The 23,059-nt window shown below is 51.7% G+C and overlaps 9 non-coding genes across 9 annotated transcripts; 5 read left to right on the top strand and 4 right to left on the bottom strand.

Moving 5' to 3' along the window:
• Positions 1–3,656: 3,656 nt before the first annotated feature.
• TRNAN-GUU lies at positions 3,657–3,730 on the bottom strand. The gene has a single exon. It is a non-coding gene; the product is annotated as a tRNA-Asn (tRNA).
• An 899-nt stretch (positions 3,731–4,629) lies between these two features.
• LOC120376074 lies at positions 4,630–4,744 on the top strand. The gene has a single exon (XR_005586996.1). It is a non-coding gene; the product is annotated as a U5 spliceosomal RNA (small nuclear RNA).
• Positions 4,745–6,677: 1,933 nt separating this feature from the next.
• On the bottom strand, positions 6,678–6,841 carry LOC120376213. The gene has a single exon (XR_005587118.1). It is a non-coding gene; the product is annotated as a U1 spliceosomal RNA (small nuclear RNA).
• A 3,683-nt stretch (positions 6,842–10,524) lies between these two features.
• On the top strand, positions 10,525–10,640 carry LOC120376025. Its single transcript, XR_005586950.1, has one exon. It is a non-coding gene; the product is annotated as a U5 spliceosomal RNA (small nuclear RNA).
• A 1,943-nt stretch (positions 10,641–12,583) lies between these two features.
• On the bottom strand, positions 12,584–12,747 carry LOC120376198. The gene has a single exon (XR_005587105.1). It is a non-coding gene; the product is annotated as a U1 spliceosomal RNA (small nuclear RNA).
• Positions 12,748–16,429: 3,682 nt separating this feature from the next.
• LOC120376031 lies at positions 16,430–16,545 on the top strand. The gene has a single exon (XR_005586956.1). It is a non-coding gene; the product is annotated as a U5 spliceosomal RNA (small nuclear RNA).
• Positions 16,546–18,474: 1,929 nt separating this feature from the next.
• LOC120376197 lies at positions 18,475–18,638 on the bottom strand. The gene has a single exon (XR_005587104.1). It is a non-coding gene; the product is annotated as a U1 spliceosomal RNA (small nuclear RNA).
• A 756-nt stretch (positions 18,639–19,394) lies between these two features.
• Positions 19,395–19,580, top strand: LOC120376445. Its single transcript, XR_005587322.1, has one exon. It is a non-coding gene; the product is annotated as a U2 spliceosomal RNA (small nuclear RNA).
• Positions 19,581–21,894: 2,314 nt separating this feature from the next.
• On the top strand, positions 21,895–22,086 carry LOC120376526. Its single transcript, XR_005587387.1, has one exon. It is a non-coding gene; the product is annotated as a U2 spliceosomal RNA (small nuclear RNA).
• The last annotated feature ends 973 nt before the right edge of the window (positions 22,087–23,059 follow it).

The following is a 23,059-nucleotide window of genomic DNA, read 5'->3' as shown; positions in this document are numbered from 1 at the left end:
CCACTGCTTCCCATCTGTCCAGGCTCCCCGGAGAGCTGTGCCCCATGTGGTTGCCTATGGCTAAGGACAGCCCGGGAGACGTGAGAGAGAGATCAGGCTAGAGCAGAAAATGGCTGGGGGCGGGGTGAAGGGTTTGAAATGCAAAGAGAAGAAAAATCTTCCTCCTGCTCCCTCTCATCAGAGCATCTAAAAACCAGGTGAGAGATACCTCTCCCCCACTGAAACATCAACTCTGGTGGGCTCGGGCTGAGGGAGGATCTTCTCTCTCCAGCAGCTCCAGCACACCTAGGCTGGGACATGGACATCTCCCCCCCAAAGATCTGGTGTGCCTGGCCTGGGACAGGGGAGGGGCTCCTCTCCTCTCCATTGGGGACATGGCGGGATGAGAGATGTGACAGGGCTTTATGGGAAATCATTATTTGCCTGATTTATGTGCCAGTCCTAGTCCTTGCTGACCCAACAGACTGTTTATCCTGCATGCTGATGCCAGTTTGGAGGGTCTGGGAGCACTCTCCTACCAGGAAGTGGAAGGTAAATGTAAATCTGTAGCCTTTGCCAGCTGAGGACTGTCTGATAGCGAAACTCGCTATCCCATCCACCGGCTGCAGTTCTTGGCCTTGAAATGGGCCATCACCGTGAAATTTCCAGACTACTTGTCCAGTGCTCAGTTTCAGATATGGACAGAGAACAATCCACTGACTTCTGTGTTAACAAGGGCTAAGCTGGATGCTACAGGGCAGAGATGGGTGGCTACTTTTGCTAGCCATAACATCAGCATTCAATACCAGTCAGTTGGTATAATAGGGAGTGTGATTTATCAGGATCACCAATTCTTGGCTGGGGGGAGGATGTAAGCAGGGTCAGAATGAACTCTACCCTGCCATCTGTTGGTGATGTGTTGTAAAGGCCTTTTGTTGCTGATGTGCATGGTCACACCCACCCCGCATTGCACGATGGGGGTGCTTGGCCAAATGGTGATTTTGGCTGCTGTGGGATCCCCAAACTCTTTCTTAATAGGGCAGGAGTAATAAAATGTAGTAATCCTGGTCATATGAATCAAAAACAGTAGAACGGTACTTAGCAGTTCATGATTTCGGGACTCACCCGAACCTACATAAAAATCATTAGACAAGGGACATGGGTTCCAAAGAATAGCAATTTAAGACAGATTGAAAAAAATATATGTGTTTAACATCATGAGATTCTTCTGAACTCTCTAAATGCATATTTTATGGTTTTCTTTTCTCTTTAGTTGAAAAATAGAATTAATTATTATCCTATTACAAATAATGTGTTAAAGCATACACTTAAAATCTTAGACAGATAAGTGAAAAATTGAGTTATACTGAAGGAGATGGACTCTGATGCTATTTAAAAGCTTAAGTTCATAGGAATATAGTTTGGAATAAGAACCTGGCAGAAAAGTTTTTCTGGAAGAGTTAGCAGAGCGAGATTGTTAGTCACAGGTCAGTGGGTGGGTTTATGCAAATACTGGACTCTTGAACGGGGGCAGGGGCAGGACCAAGACTTCTTTGGCACATGCACCACCTCTGCAACTAACGTTTGCTACATCACTCCCTAACAAAACACCTTTTACCTCTCAGGGCCAAAATACACCATGAAAGAGATCTAACGGCATAAGCTTAGGGCGAGCAACTGCAGCACTCACAACAATTTGAAGAGATTCAAAACCACCTCTGCCTCTGTCTTTCCACACCAGGGACAGCAGAAAGGACATCAGCAGCACCTGCAAGAGACCAACAAACATCCATTTCTATCTCCCTCCATGTGCTGCCGTTAGGAACCCATACCCCTTAATGGTGAGTACTTGTCAGGCGAGGGTGACGCTCTCAGGCCTCAAATGCCAGGTACAGTTACTCTGTCCTTGATCCAAAATCAACAGGAAAATACACTGGATTACTCCTGCCCCAATAACAAAGAGACTGGGGAACCCGCAGCAGCTGAAATGACCGTTTGGACAAGCACTCCCATCATGCAATCCGGGGTGGGTGTAACCATGCAAATGACATCAGCCCCAAAAGGCCTTGATGACAGATCACCAACAGATGGCAGGGTAGACTTCATACTGACCCTGCTTCAACTAGATTGTGGCAAAGATTCCCAAACACCGAACGTTAAAACTCACCTAACGCGGGTCAATCCATCCTCATCGTCGTAGCCGCTCGTTATACTCCACACCCGATCGTAGCCCTCATATGGACAACATACCCTCCTAACTCAGTGTCTGTACGTTAACCTTTTACCCCCCCTCAGGGCTATTGCAGATTATGTATTCCTTACGCCACCCCATTTTAAACCAAATTTCGCACCCCTTGGGTAAGCTGTACGTTGTTCCCTGAGCACCAGAAACTTCTACGCCGAAACTCTGAACCGCACACTTTTTTTTCCTTTGAACCTCATCTTAATAAAATGCTGACTTTTGTTCGAGATCCCGGCTCCTCTTTGCAAGGCGTGTGCGTTCGCGCCGCGTTTTAGTCTGCTAATATGGCGGGGGGCGATTGAGCCAGAGGTGCTTGCTTGCTGCAGACACGGATCCTAGGCTGAACCTCGTCCCCCACAAGCGTAACTGAAAACAGTTTAAGAAGTGCTCCCGTCTCCGGCACTCAGCTACCCAGCTCCCAGTGGGGTCCAAACCCCAACTAGATCCTTTTTACCCTGTAGAAGCTAGCTGTAAAATCCTGTGACCAGGGCAGCTGCCTAGCAGCCTGCACATCTGCCTGCCAGAGCGAGGGCATGTAAGGCACTAATCCGGATAGTGGCAGCTAGGTGGCAGGGGAAGAGTGTGAAGAAGCAGCAGAGTGGCGCAGCGGGAGCGTGCTGGGCCCATAACCCAGAAGTCGATGGATCAAAACCATTCTCTGCTACACGTGCGCTTGTTTCTTTTCCCTCTGGGCCTTCAAGTGAGCCGGTGACCAGCAGATCCCCAAGAGCCTAGGGATGAGGCAAGAGGTGGCTGAGGCAAAGCGGTGGCCTGCCAGGGAGCTCCCTGGCACCTCTGGCTGCCTGGGCTGAAGGCAAGAGGCAGGCCTGGGCGTGGCGAGGGCCTCCTGTCCTGGAATGAGGCTGCAGTGCTTCCTGGTCCCCTTTTCCCACCCACACCGGCAGGCGGCTGCTGCGGGAGAACACGAGGGAGGCTCTCGGGGCGCTAGGCAGCGCTGTGTGTGTGGCTGTCAGGGGAAAGAGCCGAGGCTCCCGACTCGACCTGCCATTGACTCGCGTGGCTCTGCGCGGCCGTCGGGCGGGGCGGGGCGGGGCGGGCCAGGCCGCGGACGTGACTCAGGCTTGGGCCGCATGGCCGTGCTTTCCTGACGAGGCATGAGGCAGGCCAAGAGCTTTGCACAGCGTACAGGGAAGTGGGAGGGAGGCGTCTTTGAGCCGGCCTGTCTCCTCCGCTTCTCCCTTGCCGCTTGGGCGGAGGCGGGAAGGGAGCGAAATGTTCCCGGCTGAACGTTTTTGTGCTCGGCTTTGAGGATTAAGCCTGAGCCTCCGGCACGGCTGCTGGCAGATGGGTTTCTGAATGGCATCCAGCCTGCTCTTTGGACCACCGGCTGAAAGCACTGAGGCAGCAAAATGGGACCTTTGAGGCTCCCCCCCACAGGCCTCAGGGAAGCAAGGAAGTAGCACGGGCTCAGCGTCGTCCCTGGGTGGGTTCGAACCACCATCCTTTCGGTTAACAGCTGAACGCGCTGACCCATTGCGCCACAGAGACATGGAGGAGCACGGCTGTATTGAGCACAAAAGCCGGGAATCAGCTCAGGGTACGGTATAGCACATGCATGCAGTGGTTAGCCAAGCAACAGCAAGGAACTGGACTGCTATGGAGGGAAAGTTCTGTGGGAAGGAACCGAAAAGAGCACCGGGGCTGTGGTACAGTGCTCGCATACACTTTCTTTGGCCTGTTTTTCTGGAAGAGTTAGCAGAGCGAGATTGTTAGTCACAGGTCAGTGGGTGGGTTTATGCAAATACTGGACTCTTCAACGGGAGCAGGGGCAGGGGCAGACACAAGATTTCTGTGGCACATGTACCACCTCTGCAACTAACGTTTGCAACCTCACTCACTAACAACACACCTTTTATCTCTCAGGGCCAAAATACACCGTGAAAAAGATCTAACAGCATAAGCTTAGGGTGAGCAACTGCAGCACTCACAACAATTTGAAGAGATTCAAAACCACCTCTACCTCTGTCTTTCCACACCCGGGACAGCAAAAAGGACATCAGCAACACCTGCAAGAGACCAAGAAACATCCACTTCTACCCCCAACCATGTGCTGCCGTTAGGAACCCCTACCCCTTAATGCTGAGTACTTTTCAGGCGAGGGTGACGCTCTCAGGCCTCAAATGCCAGGTACAGTTACTCTGTCCTTGATCCAAAATCAACAGGAAAATACACTGGATTACTCCTGCCCCAATAACAAAGAGACTGGGGAACCCGCAGCAGCTGAAATGACCGTTTGGACAAGCATTCCCATCATGCAATCCGGTGTGGGTGTAACCATGCAAATGACATCAGCCCCAAAAGGCCTTGACACGGGCTGGGAGAGTAGTCACCCTGACTTTTGGGAGCGTAGGCGGTTGCCCCGGCAGCGCCTCTGCCGCGTGTTCTACATACTCTGCTTTCTCTTCAGTTCGTATAAATCTTTGCCTTTTACTAAAGATTTCCATGGAGAGGAATGTTGATGAGTTTGTAGCCAATTTTTTAAGGCTTTGCTTTGGCAAGGCTGTTGCCTGCTGTGAGAAAAACAGAAGAGTGCTCCCTGAGCTGGTGTCACTGGCTGAAGCTTTTCTATAGTATGAAAAAAGTATAGTAGGGGGCACCTGGCATTGGCTGCTGTCAGCAGACAGGATACTGGGCTAGGTCTTTAACTTGGACGGGTAGCTGGGAAGACAGTCAATCAGACAGAACCCGTTCAACAAACCTTTTCATTTCCTTGTTATTGCCTGACTCCTTTAATTCTTTTCCTTTTCCTTATTTCCCAGCAGACCGACTAGCCACCAGATTTGGGTGCTAGCAGAGGGACCTGACGAGCTCCTTCTTTTCGGCAGCGTTGAACATGCCAGGGCACAGTCAGATTCTGGATTCTGATCTGAATGTAACGCCTAGCTCTCACCTTTATTTCTGTTTCTTAGCTCTTTTGGGCCATCGATCTTTGGTCTGACCCGTAGGATCCCTGCATTAGGAGAGATGGCTAATTAATGAGCCCATAAACCTTGGAAATCAAATGAAACCTGAAGTCCGTAGAAGACCTCGAAAGGCCCTTGGGGGTGGAGTGCGAGCTGAGGAAGAGTTCCCTGCACAGCTTACATCTCCATTCTCATTTTCCTGTCCTGAGCGGAAAAGCCAGGAAGCAGCTCCGGGTAGGGCGGGCATACCATATGTGTGCAGTGGTTAGACAGGAAACAGCAAGGAACTGGACTCGTATGGAGTGAAACTGTAAGCATCTTCTGTATGCCTGATGACTGCAGGTTTGAGAGAGTTATGTGGGAAGTGGAGGCTTTCGGTGGGCTTTCAGAGGAAATGTAATGGAAAGGCAGCCGAAAGTGGAATCCCAGGTTTTTAAACAATCCTCCACTAACACGCCAAACAGCTCAGGTCTAGTTACTCATTGAAAATTAGAATAAAGTTACAGCAAGATTTCATCATAAATGAAGTCAAACCCTAAAGATTTCAGAACACAACTGCTATAAGGAGCCACGAGGGAAGCAATACAAAGTCAACCTTGCCTCAGAGAAAGGCAGTTAAACAATTTCTCTTTTTTAAAGCAGCATAATCTCCCCAAACGGAAGGGCACTGTTCCCGGAGAAGGGTCCTGGAGAGGGTTTTCCTCGTTGGTGCCGGCCATCCACCTCCCCAAAAGGCGGGAGCTAGGTCGACGGAAGAATTCTTCCGACCAAGGCGCGGACTGACGAGCGCGCCCGATTTACGTTCCCCGTGCAGCCCAGGCCCGAGGGTCGGTGCGTGCTGAACAGTTAAGTCAAAACAGCTCCGTCCGTCAGAGGTGTGCAAAAGGGAAAACCCGCTCCTGGGCGACACGGCCACGCCGCCCTAACCCGCAGCGTAGCTAAAGGGCATTCGGGCAGGCGGTGGGTGGGCCTCAAGCGACGGAAAGCCCTCCTCCAGCTAGGGGTTGTGACAGCCTAGTCTCCGTAGCACAGACAGGGTGGCCACCAAGAGACAGGAACAGACAACGAATGCCAAAGCGTCCCCAGGGCAGGGGGCGAGGCTGCCTGTTGGACGAGGAGACCAGGTGGGACAGGCGTTTTGGACAGGCCGTCCTCCCGTCAAAGGAGGAAGAGCCCGAGAAGAAGGGCCGGGCAAGAAGCTACAAGCAGGGAAAGAAGCAGAGCAGGTAGGCAGGCAGGTCCCCATAGAGCCAAGGAAGGCACCGGTCCAAGCCCCCCAAAAGCAGACTAGAGAGCAGATCAGCTGCAAAAGACCAGGGAAAACCAAGAACACAGAGAGACCCAAGTAAAGTTTCAGAGCTGAGCTTTGCTTACAAGGAGGAACGTGTGACAAAGATACCTAGAAATACAGGGCCTGTGGAAGAGAGCACTCCCAGAGGCCCAGAACAGCAACTGCTTTCCTAAGAATCTGCTTTGCAGTGCACTAAGCCTAAACAGCCCACTGTCAGTTGTCTGTTGTTCAAACCAAACAGCAGGGGAGAGCGCGAATGCAGTACCCCACTATCACAAATTATGCAGTTGAGTTTCCCGCATTTGGGGAAATCGCAGGGGTCAGCACACCCGCAGTGCAATGGATGAGCCTCACCCTGGGAAAACCACCTTCGTGATCATGGTATCTCCCCTGCCAGGTAAGTATGAGTTCCTGCTGCCCGGCCGCCGCCCGCCCTCGCTCGCCCCACACTTATAACACACGGGGCGGACCGCCGCGCCCCCACCGACGGCCTCGCCCACACCGGCCCCCACTGCCGACAGCTGCCCCGACGCGGCCCCCGGAGACCGTCCCTTCCCCACCCCGAGCTCCCGGTGCCAAAGTCGGGCCCTGCCTGGCAGCCTGCGTCCGCTCCCACGATGCTCTGCTCGCACACAGATCTGCATACCTGCTCACGCGGCTCCGCCCCTCCGCTCGGGCCCCTCCCCCTGCCCGCCCAGGCCGCCGCTCTTGCGTGCTCAGCTCTTTGAGCTCAGATGGGGTGTAATGCTCAGATCGAGTGCGACAGACCTTAACTTTGCCATGTGAGGGTCATTCTATCCCCATTACCTGGCTTGCTTATTTATACCTATGACTGTCTTTAACTGTTGTATGCGTGATGTACCCTCACTGCTTGCTGACTGTATCTTGAACTCACCCACAGTATACCCCACATAGGGGACATTGCACACTGTATAAGTTATGTGCTGTCCAATACCAAAGTACTAGCATCCCCGTATACTCTGTATGTCACCCCTGATGACCAGTAACTGATGTTACAAACTCTCTGTATTATCTATTCTTAAACATTTCATAATAAACATTTAAAACTAAAATTGCCCTATACTCTGTATGTCACCCCCGATGACCAATATCTGACATTTCAACTCTCTGTATCGTTCATTTTCAAATATTTTCTAATAAACTTTTAAATCTTGGCCTATCCAAGTGCTTGGCCGTGATCAAGTGTCTTGATGTTTTTGGTCTTTTGGCCTCGAGATGAAAACCTTGTCTGTGTCTTGGGAACCTTGAGGTAAAAAATTATCTAAGTTGTAGCGGGTCCCGTCCCGGGAAGCCAGGCCATCAGAGAGACGACGTGGCCCACCTGCTGCTGGGTAAAGAGTGCAGCTTGCATTTCGCTTCTCTCTCGCTCTCTCCCCACCGGAAGTTGGTCCAATACAAGAATGACCTCCCCTGCCTTGTCTCACGTCAGTTTCTCCTCAGGGCAGAAGGTTGGGCGTTGTCAGCCACTCTCCAGAAACTGGACGGCCACTCGATCCCTTTTGTTACCTGCCAAGTGAGGCTGAGTGCACTGGCAGGCAGCGCCGTTTGAAGAAGTGGAAGATTGGACAAATGACCAGGGAGGAGTATAAAAATATTGCTCAGGCACGCAGGAGTGAAATCAGGAAGGGCAACTCACGCTTGGAGTTGCAGCTAGCAAGAGATGTTAAGAGTAACAACAAGAAGGGTTTCTTCAGGGAGGTTAGCAACAAGAAGAAAGTCAAGGAAAGTGTGGGCCCCTTACAGAATGAGGGAGGCGACCTAGTGACAGAGGATGTGGAAAAAGCTAATGTACTCAATGCTTCCCCACCCTCCCCTTCGTGATTTTGTCTTCACGAACAAAATCAGCTCCCAGACTGCTGCTCTGGGCAGCACAGCATGGAGAGGAGGTGACCAGCCCTCTGTGGAGAAAGAAGTGCTTCGGGACTATTTAGAAAAGCTGGATGAGCACAAATCCATTGGGCCAGATGCGCTGCATCCGAGGGTGCTAAAGGAGTTGGCGGGTGTGATTGCAGAGCCACTGGTCATTATCTTTGAAAATTCATGGCCATTGGGGGAGGTCCCAAATGACTGGGAAAAGGCTAATGTAGTGCCCATCTTTAAAAGAGGGAAGAAAGAAGGAGGATCCGGGGAACTACAGGCCAGTCAGCCTCACCTCACTCCCTGGAAAAATCATGGAGCAGGTCCTCAAGGAATCAATTCTGAAGCACTTAGAGGAGAGGCAAGTGATCAGGAGCGGTCAGCATGGATTCAGCAAGGGCAAGTCACGCCTGACTAACCTAATTGCCTTCTGTGAGGAGAGAACTGGGTCTGTGGATGAGGGAAAAGCAATGGATGTGTTCTTCCTTGACTTTAGCAAAGTTTTTGATACGGTCTCCCACAGTATTCTTGTCGGCAAGTTCAAGAAGTTTGGGCTGGATGAATGGACTATAAGGTGGACTATAAGCTGGCTAGGTCCTCGGGCTCAACGGGTAGTGATCAATGGCTCCACGTCTAATTGGCAGCCGGTCTCAAGCGGCGTGCCCCAAGGCTCGGTCCTGGGGCCGGTTGTGTACAATATCTTCGTTAAGGATCTGGAGGATGGCGTGGACTGCACTCTCAGCAAGTTTGCAGATGACGCTAAACTGGGAGGAGCGGTCGATACGCTGGAGGGTACGGATAGGCTACAGAAGGACCTAGACAAATTGGAGGATTGGGCTGAAAGAAACCTGATGAGGTTCAACAAGGACAAGTGCCCAGTCCTGCCCTTAGGACGGAAGAATCCCGTGCACTGCTCCAGACTAGGGACCGAATGGCTAGGCAGCAGTTCTGCAGAAAAGGACCTAGAGGTTACAGTGGAAGAGAAGCTGGATATGAGTCGACAGCGTGCCCTTGTTGCCAAGAAGGCTAACGGCATTTTGGACTGTATACATAGGGGCATTGCCAGCAGATCGGGGGATGTGGTCGTTCCCGTCTCTTCGACGTTGGTGAGGCCTCATCTGGAGTACCGTGTCCGGTTTTGGGCCCCACACTGCAAGAAGGATGTGGAAAAACTGAAAAGAGTCCAGCATAGGGCAACAAAAGTGATTAGGGGGCTGGAAGACATGATTTATGAGGAGAGGCTGAGGAACTGGGATTGTTTAGTCTGCAGAAGAGAAGAATGAGGGGAGTTGATCGCTGCTTTCAACTACCTGAAAGGGGTTCCAAAGAGGATGGATCTAGACTGTTCTCAGTGGCACCACATGACAGAACCAGGAGCAATGGTCCCAAGTTGCTGGGGGGAAGTATTAGGTTGGATCTTAGGAAAACCCTTTTTCACTAGGAGGGTGGTGAAGCACTGGAATGGGTTCCCTAGGGAGGTGGTGGAATCTCCTTCCTGAGAGGTTTTTAAGGTCAGCCTTGACAAAGCCCTGGCTGGGATGATTTAGTTGGGGATTGGGTTGGACTAGATGACCTCCTGAGGTCCCTTCCAACCCTGATATTCCATGATTTGAAGCTGTTCCCGTGTATCAAGGTGAGCTGCAGCTCAGCGAACCCCAAGGATCTGAGCGAGGCGAGCTACTTTGCAGCAGAGGCAGACCAAGCGGCAGGTACAACGCGGGGTCGCACCCCGGACGGCAGATAGAATCTCATGTGCGATATCCCAGCTCCTGTTACTTTGCAAAGTGTGTGCGTTTGCTCCGGGTTTGAGCTGTGGGCCAAGTGCCCTCTGGCTTCTCGTCCGGGCTCCGTCCTCCATGCGCCTGGGCATCAGCGGGACTGTCTCAGGAGAGCAGCTGCCCCAGCCCAATCTCCGCCCAGCCGGGGAAGGAGCAGAGGCAGCCCGGAGAAAAGACTCCTTTGAGCGCCGGAGACGGCCGGAGCATCTTATTTGCATAGCCACAGTGCATTGCATGCAGCGAAGCGAGTCCCTGGTCGAGGGGCTGGTTTTGCTCCCTGTGTCCCCGGTTTCGATGATCCAACTCGGGCTGCCAATCGGTTCAATTCCATTTCCTCTGAAAGCTAGCGGTGTAGCGGGCTGGGAGAGTAGTCACCCTGACTTTTGGGAGCGTAGGCGGTTGCCCCGGCAGCGCCTCTGCCACGTGTTCTACATACTCTGCTTTCTCTTCAGTTCATATAAATCTTTCGCCTTTTACTAAAGATTTCCGTGGAGAGGAATGTCGATGAGTTTGTACCCAATTTTTTAAGGCTTTGCTTTGGCAAGGCTGTTGCTAGCTGTGAGAAAAACAGAAGAGTGCTCCCTGAGCTGGTATCACTGGCTGAAGCTTTTCTATAGTATGAAAAAAGTATAGTAGGGGGCACCTGGTATTGGCCGCTGTCAGCAGACAGGATACTGGGCTAGGTCTTTAACTTGGACGGGTAGCTGGGAAGACGGTCAATCAGACAGAACCCGTTAGACAAACCTTTTCATTTCCTTGTTATTGCCTGACTCCTTTAATTCTTTTCCTTTTCCTTATTTCCCAGCAGACCGACTAGCCACCAGATTTGGGTGCTAGCAGAGGGACCTGACGAGCTCCTTCTTTTGGGCAGCGTTGAACATGCCAGGGCACAGTCAGCTTCTGGATGCTCATCTGAATGTAACGCCTAGCGCTCACCTTTATTTCTGTTTCTTAGCACTTTTGGGCCATCCATCTTTGGTCTGACCCGTAGGATCCCTGCATTAGGAGAGATGGCTAATTAATGAGCCCATAAACCTTGGAAATCAAATGAAACCTGAAGTCCGTAGAAGACCTCGAAAGGCCCTTGGGGGGTGGAGTGCGAGCTGAGGAAGAGTTCCCTGCACAGCTTACCTCTCCATTCTCGTTTTCCTGTCCTGAGCGCAAAAGCCAGGAAGCAGCTCCGGGTAGGGAGGGGATACCATATGTGTGCAGTGGTTAGACAGGAAACAGCAAGGAACTGGACTCGTATGGAGTGAAACTGTAAGCATCTTCTGTATGCCTGATGACTGCAGGTTTGAGAGAGTTATGTGGGAAGTGGAGGCTTTCCGTGTGCTTTCAGAGGAAATGTAATGGAAAGGCAGCCGAAAGTGGAATCCCAGGTTTTTAAACAATCCTCCACTAACACACCAAACAGCTCAGGTCTAGTTACTCATTGAAAATTAGAATAAAGTTACAGCAAGATTTCATCATAAATGAAGTCAAACCCTAAAGATTTCAGAACACAACTGCTATAAGGAGCCACGAGGGAAGCAATACAAAGTCAACCTTGCCTCAGAGAAAGGCAGTTAAACAATTTCTCTTTTTTAAAGCAGCATAATCTCCCCAAACGGAAGGGCACTGTTCCCGGAGAAGGGTCCTGGAGAGGGTTTTCCTCGTTGGTGCCAGCCATCCACCTCCCCGAAAGGCGGGAGCTAGGTCGACGGAAGAATTCTTCCGACCAAGGCGCGGACTGATGTAGCCGCGCCGATTTACGTTCCCCGTGCAGCCCAGGCCCGAGGGTCGGTGCGTGCTGAACAGTTAAGTCAAAACAGCTCCGTCCGTCAGAGGTGTGCCAAAGGGAAAACCCGCTGCTGGGCGACACGGCCACGCCGCCCTAACCCGCAGCGTAGCTAAAGGGCATTCGGGGAGGCGGTGGGTGGGCCTCAAGCGACGGAAATCCCTCCTCCAGCATGGGGTTGTGACAGCCTAGTCTCCGTAGCACAGACAGGGTGGCCACCAAGAGACAGGAACAGACAGCGAAAGCCAAAGCGGCCCCAGGGCAGGGGGCGAGGCTGCCTGTTGGACGAGGAGACCGGGTGGGACAGGCGTTTTGGACAGGCCGTCCTCCCGTCAAAAGAGGAAGAGCCCGAGAAGAAGGGCCAGGCAAGAAGCTACAAGCAGGGAAAGAAGCAGAGCAGGCAGGCAGGCAGGCAGGCAGCTCCCCTTAGAGCCAAGGAAGGCACCGGTCCAAGCCCCCCAAAAGCAGACTAGAGAGCAGATCAGCTGCAAAAGACTAGGGAAAACCAAGAACACAGAGAGACCCAAGTAAAGTTTCAGAGCTGAGCTTTGCTTACAAGGAGGAACGTGTGACAAAGATACCTAGAAGTACAGGGCCTGTGGAAAAGAGCACTCCCAAAGACCCAGAATAACAGCTGTTTTCCTGAAAATCTGCTTTGCAGTGCACTAAGCCTAAACAGCCCACTATCGGTTGTCTGTTGTTCAAACCAATCACCAGGGGAGAGCACGAACGCAGTCCCCCACTACCACAAATTATGCAGTTGAGTTTCCCGCATTTGGGGAAATCGCAGGGGTCAGCACACCCACAGTGCAATGGATGGGCCTCACCCTGGGAAAACCACCTTTGTGATCATGGTATTTCCCCTACCAGGTAAGTATGAGTTCTTGCTGCCCGGCCGCCGCCCGCCCTCGCTCGCCCCGCACTTATAACACACGGGGCGGACCGCCGAGCCCCCACCGCCGGCCTCGCCCACACCGGCCCCCACTGCCGACAGCTGCCCCGACCTGGCCCCCGGAGACCGTCCCTTCCCCACGCCGAGCTCCCGGTGCCAAAATCGGGCCCTGCCTGGCAGCCTGCGTCCCCTCCCACGATGCTCTGCTCGCACACAGATCTGCATACCTGCTCACGCGGCTCCGCCCCTCCGCTCGGGCCCCTCCCCCTGCCCACCCGGGCCGCCGCTCTTGCGTGCTCAGCTCTTTGAGCTCAGATGGGGTGTAGTGCTCAGATTGAGTGCGACAGACCTTAACTTTGCCATGTGAGGGTCATTCTAGCCCCATTACCTGGCTTGCTTATTTATACCTACGACTGTCTTTAACTGTTGTATGCGTGATGTACCCTCACTGCTTGCTGACTGTATCTTGAACTCACCCACAGTATACCCCACATTGGGGACATTGCACACTGTATAAGTTATGTGCTGTCCAATACCAAAGTACTAGCATCCCCCTATACTCTGTATGTCACCCCTGATGACCAGTAACTGATGTTACAAACTCTCTGTATTATCTATTCTTAAACATTTTCTAATAAACATTTAAAACTAAAATTGCCCTATACTCTGTATGTCACCCCCGATGACCAATATCTGACATTTCAACTCTCTGTATCGTTCATTTTCAAATATTTTCTAATAAACTTTTAAATCTTGGCCTATCCAAGTGCTTGGCCGTGATCAAGTGTCTTGATGTTTTTGGTCTTTTGGCCTCGAGATGAAAACCTTGTCTGTGTCTTGGGAACCTTGAGGTAAAAAATTATCTAAGTTGTAGCGGGTCCCGTCCCGGAAGCCAGGCCATCAGAGAGACGACGTGGCCCACCTGCTGCTGGGGAAAGAGTGCAGCTTGCATTTCGCTTCTCTCTCGCTCTCTCCCCACCGGAAGTTGGTCCAATACAAGAGTGACCTCCCCTGCCTTGTCTCACGTCAGTTTCTCCTCAGGGCAGAAGGTCGGGTGTTGTCAGCCACTCTCCAGAAACTGGACGGCCACTCGATCCCTTTTGTTACCTGCCAAGTGAGGCTGAGTGCACTGGCAGGCAGCGCCGTTTGAAGAAGTGGAAGATTGGACAAATGACCAGGGAGGAGTATAAAAATATTGCTCAGGCACGCAGGAGTGAAATCAGGAAGGGCAACTCACGCTTGGAGTTGCAGCTAGCAAGAGATGTTAAGAGTAACAACAAGAAGGGTTTCTTCAGGGAGGTTAGCAACAAGAAGAAAGTCAAGGAAAGTGTGGGCCCCTTACAGAATGAGGGAGGTGACCTAGTGACAGAGGATGTGGGAAAAGCTAATGTACTCAATGCTTCCCCACCCTCCCCCTTCGTGATTTTGTCTTCACGAACAAAATCAGCTCCCAGACTGCTGCTCTGGGCAGCACAGCATGGAGAGGAGGTGACCAGCCCTCTGTGGAGAAAGAAGTGCTTCGGGACTATTTAGAAAAGCTGGATGAGCACAAATCCATGGGGCCGGATGCGCTGCATCCGAGGGTGCTAAAGGAGTTGGCGGGTGTGATTGCAGAGCCACTGGTCATTATCTTTGAAAATTCATGGCCATTGGGGGAGGTCCCAAATGACTGGGAAAAGGCTAATGTAGTGCCCATCTTTAAAAGAGGGAAGAAAGAAGGAGGATCCGGGGAACTACAGGCCAGTCAGCCTCACCTCACTCCCTGGAAAAATCATGGAGCAGGTCCTCAAGGAATCAATTCTGAAGCACTTAGAGGAGAGGCAAGTGATCAGGAGCGGTCAGCATGGATTCAGCAAGGGCAAGTCACGCCTGACTAACCTAATTGCCTTCTGTGAGGAGAGAACTGGTTCTGTGGATGAGGAAAAGCAATGGATGTGTTCTTCCTTGACTTTAGCAAAGTTTTTGATACGGTCTCCCACAGTATTCTTGTCGGCAAGTTCAAGAAGTTTGGGCTGGATGAATGGACTATAAGGTGGACTATAAGCTGGCTAGGTCCTCGGGCTCAACGGGTAGTGATCAATGGCTCCACGTCTAATTGGCAGCCGGTCTCAAGCGGCGTGCCCCAAGGCTCGGTCCTGGGGCCGGTTGTGTACAATATCTTCGTTAAGGATCTGGAGGATGGCGTGGACTGCACTCTCAGCAAGTTTGCAGATGACGCTAAACTGGGAGGAGCGGTCGATACGCTGGAGGGTACGGATAGGCTACAGAGGACCTAGACAAATTGGAGGATTGGGCTGAAAGAAACCTGATGAGGTTCAACAAGGACAAGTGCCCAGTCCTGCACTTAGGACGGAAGAATCCCGTGCACTGCTCCAGACTAGGGACCGAATGGCTAGGCAGCAGTTCTGCAGAAAAGGACCTAGAGGTTACAGTGGAAGAGAAGCTGGATATGAGTCGACAGCGTGCCCTTGTTGCCAAGAAGGCTAACGGCATTTTGGACTGTATACATAGGGGCATTGCCAGCAGATCGAGGGATGTGGTCATTCCCTTCTCTTCGACGTTGATGAGGCCTCATCTGGAGTACCGTGTCCGGTTTTGGGCCCCACACTGCAAGAAGGATGTGGAAAAACTGAAAAGAGTCCAGCATAGGGCAACAAAAGTGATTAGGGGGCTGGAAGACATGATTTATGAGGAGAGGCTGAGGGAACTGGGATTGTTTAGTCTGCAGAAGAGAAGAATGAGGGGGGAGTTGATCGCTGCTTTCAACTACCTGAAAGGGGTTCCAAAGAGGATGGATCTAGACTGTTCTCAGTGGCACCAGATGACAGAACGAGGAGCAATGGTCCCAAGTTGCGGTGGGGAAGGTTTAGGTTGGATCTTAGGAAAACCCTTTTCACTAGGAGGGTGGTGAAGCACTGGAATGGGTTCCCTAGGGAGGTGGTGGAATCTCCTTCCTGAGAGGTTTTAATGTCAGCCTTGACAAAGCCCTGGCTGGGATGATTTAGTTGGGGATTGGGTTGGACTAGATGACCTCCTGAGGTCCCTTCCAACCCTGATATTCCATGATTTGAAGCTGTTCCCGTGTATCAAGGTGAGCTGCAGCTCAGCGAACCCCAAGGATCTGAGCGAGGCGAGCTACTTTGCAGCAGAGGCAGACCAAGCGGCAGGTACAACGCGGGGTCGCACCCCGGCCGGCAGATAGAATCTCATGTGCGAGATCCCGGCTCCTGTTACTTTGCAAAGTGTGTGCATTTGCTCCGGGTTTTAGCTGTGGGCCAAGTGCCCTCTGGCTTCTCGTCCGGGCTCCGTCCTCCATGCACCTGAGCATCAGCGGGACTGTCTCAGGAGAGCAGCTGCCCCATCCCAATCTCCGCCCAGCCGGGGAAGGAGCAGAGGCAGACCGGAGAAAAGACTCCTTTGAGCGCCGGAGACGGCCGGAGCATCTTATTTGCATAGCCACAGTGCATTGCGTGCAGCGAAGCGAGTCCCTGGTCGAGGGGCTGGTTTTGCTCCCTGTGTCCCCGGTTTCGATGATCCAACTCGGACTGCCAATCGGTTCAATTCCATTTCCTCTGATAGCTAGCGGTGTAGCGGGCTGGGAGAGTAGTCACCCTGACTTTTGGGAGCGTAGGCGGTTGCCCCGGCAGCGCCTCTGCCACAAGTTCTACATACTCTGCTTTCTCTTCAGTTCGTATAAATCTTTCGCCTTTTACTAAAGATTTCCGTGGCGAGGAATGTTGATGAGTTTGTACCCAATTTTTTAAGGCTTTGCTTTGGCAAGGCTGTTGCTTGCTGTGAGAAAAACAGAAGAGTGCTCCCTGAGCTGGTGTCACTGGCTGAAGCTTTTCTATAGTATGAAAAAAGTATATTGGGGGCACCTGGCATTGGCCACTGTCAGCAGACAGGATACTGGGCTAGGTCTTTAACTTGGACGGGTAGCTGGGAAGATGGTCAATCAGACAGAACCCGTTGGACAAACCTTTTCATTTCCTTGTTATTGCCTGACTCCTTTAATTCTTTTCCTTTTCCTTATTTCCCAGCAGACCGACTAGCCACCAGATTTGGGTGCTACCTGACTAGCTCCTTCTTTTGGGCAGCGTTGAACATGCCAGGGCACAGCCAGCTTCTGGATGCTCATCTGAATGTAACGCCTAGCTCTCACCTTTATTTCTGTTTCTTAGCTCTTTTGGGCCATCCATCTTTGGTCTGACCCGTAGGATCCCTGCATTAGGAGAGATGGCTAATTAATGAGCCCATAAACCTTGGAAATCAAATGAAACCTGAAGTCCGTAGAAGACCTCGAAAGGCCCTTGGGGGGTGGAGTGCGAGCTGAGGAAGAGTTCCCTGCACAGCTTACCTCTCCATTCTCGTTTTCCTGTCCTGAGCGCAAAAGCCAGGAAGCAGCTCCGGGTAGGGAGGGGATACCATATGTGTGCAGTGGTTAGACAGGAAACAGCAAGGAACTGGACTCGTATGGAGTGAAACTGTAAGCATCTTCTGTATGCCTGATGGCTGCAGGTTTGAGAGAGTTATGTAGGAAGTGGAGGCTTACGGTGGGCTTTCAGAGGAAATGTAATGGAAAGGCAGCCGAAAGTGGAATCCCAGGTTTTTAAACAATCCTCCACTAACACACCAAACAGCTCAGGTCTAGTTACTCATTGAAAATTAGAATAAAGTTACAGCAAGATTTCATCATAAATGAAGTCAAACCCTAAAGATTTCAGAACACAACTGCTATAAGGAGCCACGAGGGAAGCAATACAAAGTCAACCTTGCCTCAGAGAAAGGCAGTTAAACAATTTCTCTTTTTTAAAGCAGCATAATCTCCCCAAACGGAAGGGCACTGTTCCCGGAGAAGGGTCCTGGAGAGGGTTTTCCTCGTTGGTGCCGGCCATCCACCTCCCCGAAAGGCGGGAGCTAGGTCGACGGAAGAATTCTTCCGACCAAGGCGCGGACTGATGTAGCCGCGCCGATTTACGTTCCCCGTGCAGCCCAGGCCCGAGGGTCGGTGCGTGCTGAACAGTTAAGTCAAAACAGCTCCGTCCGTCAGAGGTGTGCAAAAGGGAAAACCCGCTGCTGGGCGACACGGCCACGCCGCCCTAACCCGCAGCGTAGCTAAAGGGCATTCGGGGAGGCGGTGGGTGGGCCTCAAGCAACGGAAAGCCCTCCTCCAGCATGGGGTTGTGACAGCCTAGTCTCCCTAGCACAGACAGGGTGGCCACCAAGAGACAGGAACAGACAGCGAAAGCCAAAGCGGCCCCAGGGCAGGGGGCGAGGCTGCCTGTTGGACGAGGAGACCGGGTGGGACAGGCGTTTTGGACAGGCCGTCCTCCCGTCAAAAGAGGAAGAGCCCGAGAAGAAGGGCCAGGCAAGAAGCTACAAGCAGGGAAAGAAGCAGAGCAGGCAGGCAGGCAGGCAGCTCCCCTTAGAGCCAAGGAAGGCACCGGTCCAAGCCCCCCAAAAGCAGACTAGAGAGCAGATCAGCTGCAAAAGACTAGGGAAAGCCAAGAACACAGAGAGACCCAAGTAAAGTTTCAGAGCTGAGCTTTGCTTACAAGGAGGAACGTGTGACAAAGATACCTAGAAGTACAGGGCCTGTGGAAAAGAGCACTCCCAAAGGCCCAGAATAACAACTGTTTTCCTGAAAATCTGCTTTGCAGTGCACTAAGCCTTAACAGCCCACTATCGGTTGTCTGTTGTTCAAACCAATCACCAGGGGAGAGCGCGAACGCAGTCCCCCACTACCACAAAATATGCAGTCAAGTTTCCCGCATTTGGGGAAATTGCAGGGGTCAGCACACCCGCAGTGCAATGAATGAGCCTCACCCTGGGAAAACCACCTTTGTGATCATGGCATCTCCCCTGCCAGGTAAGTATGAGTTCCTGCTGCCCGGCCGCCGCCCGCCCTGGCTCGCCCCGCACTTATAACACACGGGGCGGACCGCCGCGCCCCCACCGCCGGCCTCGCCCACACCGGCCCCCACTGCCGACAGCTGCCCCGACGTGGCCCCCGGAGACCGTCCCTTCCCCACGCCGAGCTCCCGGTGCCAAAGTCGGGCCCTGCCTGGCAGCCTGCGTCCGCTCCCACGATGCTCTGCTCGCACACAGATCTGCATACCTGCTCACGCGGCTCCGCCCCTCCGCTCGGGCCCCTCCCCCTGCCCGCCCGGGCCGCCGCTCTTGCGTGCTCAGCTCTTTGAGCTCAGATGGGGTGTAGTGCTCAGATCGAGTGCGATAGACCTTAACTTTGCCATGTGAGGGTCATTCTAGCCCCATTACCTGGCTTGCTTATTTATACCTACGACTGTCTTTAACTGTTGTATGCGTGATGTACCCTCACTGCTTGCTGACTGTATCTTGAACTCACCCACAGTATACCCCACATTGGGGACATTGCACACTGTATAAGTTATGTGCTGTCCAATACCAAAGTACTAGCATCCCCCTATACTCTGTATATCACCCCTGATGACCAGTAACTGATGTTACAAACTTTCTGTATCATCTCTTCTTAAACATTTTCTAATAAACATTTAAATCTATGCTGTCCAATACCAAAACGCTAATATCTCCCTACAACCTGTATGTTACCACCAATGACACGATAACTGACGCTTCAAACACTTTGTATCGTTCATTTTCAAATATTCTCTAATAAACTTTAAATCTGTTCTTATCAGTTGAATATCTGATATGTCCTTTATTTGAGGACTGTATATTAAACTGATTTTTGAAACAGGGGGCTGGAATAGGAGCTTGCTCTGTCCACCCCATGCATTGACCTGGTATTGCAGTGCCTCCAGGACCGGTGGTGCCTCTCCTTCTGGGGAGAATCTTCTGGTTAGAAAAGCAGAAAGAATTTTACTGTAATGATGCCCCTTTAGAGCAGATTTGTTCGAGTTGTTGAAAACAGATTGGAAACCCTTGTTTTCTTTACAATAAAATATTGTTATGTTTTCTTGGGGTCTAATGTTTTGTGAGGCTGTCGATAGATATGTGAGGTTCTTTGTCTTGCTAGAGGATTGTTTAAGGAGCTGGGATCCTTTTTTTCTGTGGCGAGTCTTTTCAACCGTTAGTATGAGGGATGAAGGCTTTCCGGGCTGTTGGGGAGATGGTTGGTTGGTTGGTTGCTTTGTTTGCACGCACAGGCAGAGACGGCGCTGTTTAAAGCTGCTCCCGTGCATCAGGTCAGGTTAGCTGCAGCTCACCGAACCCCAAGGATCTCAGGTAAGCTACTTTGTAGCAGAGGCAGACCAAGCAGCAGGTACAATGCCGGGTCGCACCCCGGCTGGCAGATACAATCTCAATGACTGAGAGACGTTTTCCGTTGGACCGTATGAACTCGAACCGTAAACTCACTGAATGTTAAATCTCACCAAATGAGGGTCAACCCAGCCCCATCATCGTATCCACTCGTTATACTCCACACCTGAACATAGCCGTCATATGAACAACCTACCCTCCTATCTCAGTGTCTGTACGTTGACCCGTTAACCTTTTACTCCCAATCGGGGCTATGGCAGATGATGTATTCCTTACGCCACCTGATCTTAAACTGAATTTTGCACCCCCTCAACAATCTGTACGTTATTCCCTGACCACCAGAAACTTCTACGCCTAAACTCTGTGGCCTACACTTTTAAAAACAAACAAACAAACAAATGAAAAAAAAAACCCATCATCTTAGTAAAATCAGAGGCTGCCAGGAGGTTCAACCCGCTGCTCACTGCAGGACCGATCCCCCACTAAAGGGTCCCCCTCCGGGGCTGAGCTTGCAACCCAGGGTTTAGCAGGCTAATGCTCAAGCCCCCGAGCTACCCCTCCCCCCTACATTGACACTTACTCGTGATCCCGGCTCCTGCTCCTTTGCAAGGTGTGTGCGTCTGCTCCTGGGTTTTAAGCCTGCTAACCCAGCGGGGGCCCGATTGCCCTCTGGCTTCCCGCCCGGCTCCCTCCGCCATGCGCCTGGGCGTCAGCGGGACTGTCTCAGGAGAGCAGCTTTCCCCCTCCCCCGCATCCCAATCTCCGCCCAGCTGGGGAACGCAGCCCTGAGAAAAGACTCCTTTGAGCGCTGGAGGCCGGCGGGGAACTCTCATTTCCATACCCACGGTGCATTGCGTGCAGCGAAGCGAGTCGCTGCTCAAGGGGCTGGTTTTGCTCCCAATGTCCCCGGTTCCCATGAGCCAATTTGGCATTTAAATCGGTTCAATTAAATTTCCTCTAAAAGGGAGAGGTTTAGTGGGGCTGTCGGTGTAGTTACTCCGAGTTGAGCGGAAGGCGCCTTTCCCCTGGCAGTGCCTCTGCAGGTTGCTCTGGTTTCTCTTCAGATGGTATAAATCTTTTGTCTCCCTCTGCTTCCCCGCTCCCGAAAAGCAAAAGCACAAGCACAGCTTTTCCTGGAGAGTAACCGTTATGCGTTTCCGCCCCAGTTTTGTGAGATTGTTATCTCATGTCGTGGGAAGAAAGCAGAATGGGGGTCGGACTTTTGCGCCTTGAACAGAGCGGTGGTGTGTGTTTCCTTGGCTAGCTGCTGCCTGTTTGTGGCTGGGAGGCGACCCTTACCGATGATGGCAGGGGGACAGCTCTCTCTTGTGTTCTGCAGTGATGCTGCAATTTTTTGTTGTGCCCCTCCCCTGCTGCAAACCAGGCAGGCAGGCTTGGTGGCCCGCGGAGGTGGGTCGAGCCCAGGTTTCCTTTGGCAGACGCCTGGTTGAGAACCGGTGCTGTATCCTATAGGGATCTTAGTCATCTCTTGTCTAAGCTGACAAGCCCTAATGTCTGTAGTCTCGTCTCATACTTTGGAAGCCTGCTATTTACCCCTTTCAGTTGTAAAAACTGACTCTTGATTCCTACCCTTTCTTTCCTATCTCCTAACCAGTTACTGATCCATGAGAGGGAGGGGCTTGAGCCGTCTGGAGTAGCTCGTGACTGTGAGTGGCAACCTCAGGGCAGACTGTTGAGAAGCAGGGCACCACCCCCAAAATGGTTGTACGTTCTAGACTTAGATTTCACCAAGTGTCAGATACTGGATGATGTGCCGTTTATGACTTTTTAAACCCAAACTTGCGATTTGGGGATAATTTAAGCGTTCTGTGCAGAGGACTAGAAATACTTTTATTAACCTGTAGTTTAGATCATTTTAACATTCGCTGGAATCACAGTTTTAAATCTGTTCTTATCACTTTAATAACTGATACTTCCTCTATCTCAGGACTAGCTATTACACTGATTTTTGGAATAGGAGACGGAATAGCAGCTTCCTCCATCCACTGCACACAGCGCCCCGTTATTGCGGCACTGAACCTCCAGGAACGGTGGGCCTCCCTATGGGGAGAATATCGTGGTTGAAGAGCAGCGAAGAAAAGTCGTGTTGTCTGTGTTACCATTTGGGTTGTACTAAGAGTATGGTTTCGAGTCATCTGTGACTCTTTCATCAGTTATTAGTTACATCTTATGATTAAGCCTCTGAGTTGAAAGGCTGCTCTTGCAGATTTTACTTTGTCGTTGTTTGCAGGTCAGTTAAACAGCTGCTTTCTTAGTCTATTCTGTGTAGGTTCTTAAACTGCTCTCTTTAGTATACCTTCCAGAATTAATGGCATGGTTTGGCTCGTTCTTTCCCTCGTCTCCCCACAGAAGAGAAAATTTCCATCCCTTTTCCCATTGGGAAAATGCCACCCTCTTAACCTAGGAAACAGTCTCTGTAAATGTTTTGCCCAGACGAGGGCTAGTTCATAGGAGCAGAAGAGGAGGAAGGTTGTGGCCCTTTGAGTCACATTCCTAGCGTGACTCAAGGAAAATAATTAAAGAAAAAAAAAGTGTGGGGGTGCGAGCGCTCGGGCCGCAGGTCAGTGGGTGGGTTTTTGTGGAAAGGAGGAGCGTACAGGGAACTGTCTCTTTTTTTCTTTCTTTCTTTTTTTTTAACAGAATTGTGTGTCAAGGGTTCTTGCTTTGAATTCTTCCACTGGAGTCATTTTAGGGAAGTGAGCCTCACTTAGAGTTACCTCGCTACGGTGTTCGTTGCGTGGCTGAGTGCTCGCCCCGGCGAGGTAGAAAGCGGTGGGGGCAGGGGGTGTGCGCGTGCCGCAAAGCCCGAGCATCGCTTCTCGGCTCTTTGACTTTATCCCCTGAGCCCTGAACCAACCAAACTGAACTCTGCCCCGTGAGGGGCACCCTATCACCATTACCCAGTCCGCTCATTTACTCATGCCCACGACTATCCATAACCTGTTTGTATGAGTGATGTGCCCTCACTGCTTGCTGGCTGTACCTTGAACTCTCCCACCGTATACCCCGCATTG

Source organism: Mauremys reevesii, linkage group 12, assembly GCF_016161935.1.
Source record: "Mauremys reevesii isolate NIE-2019 linkage group 12, ASM1616193v1, whole genome shotgun sequence".
Lineage (NCBI taxonomy): Eukaryota > Metazoa > Chordata > Testudines > Geoemydidae > Mauremys > Mauremys reevesii.
This window is presented reverse-complemented; position numbering and strand designations above follow the sequence as displayed.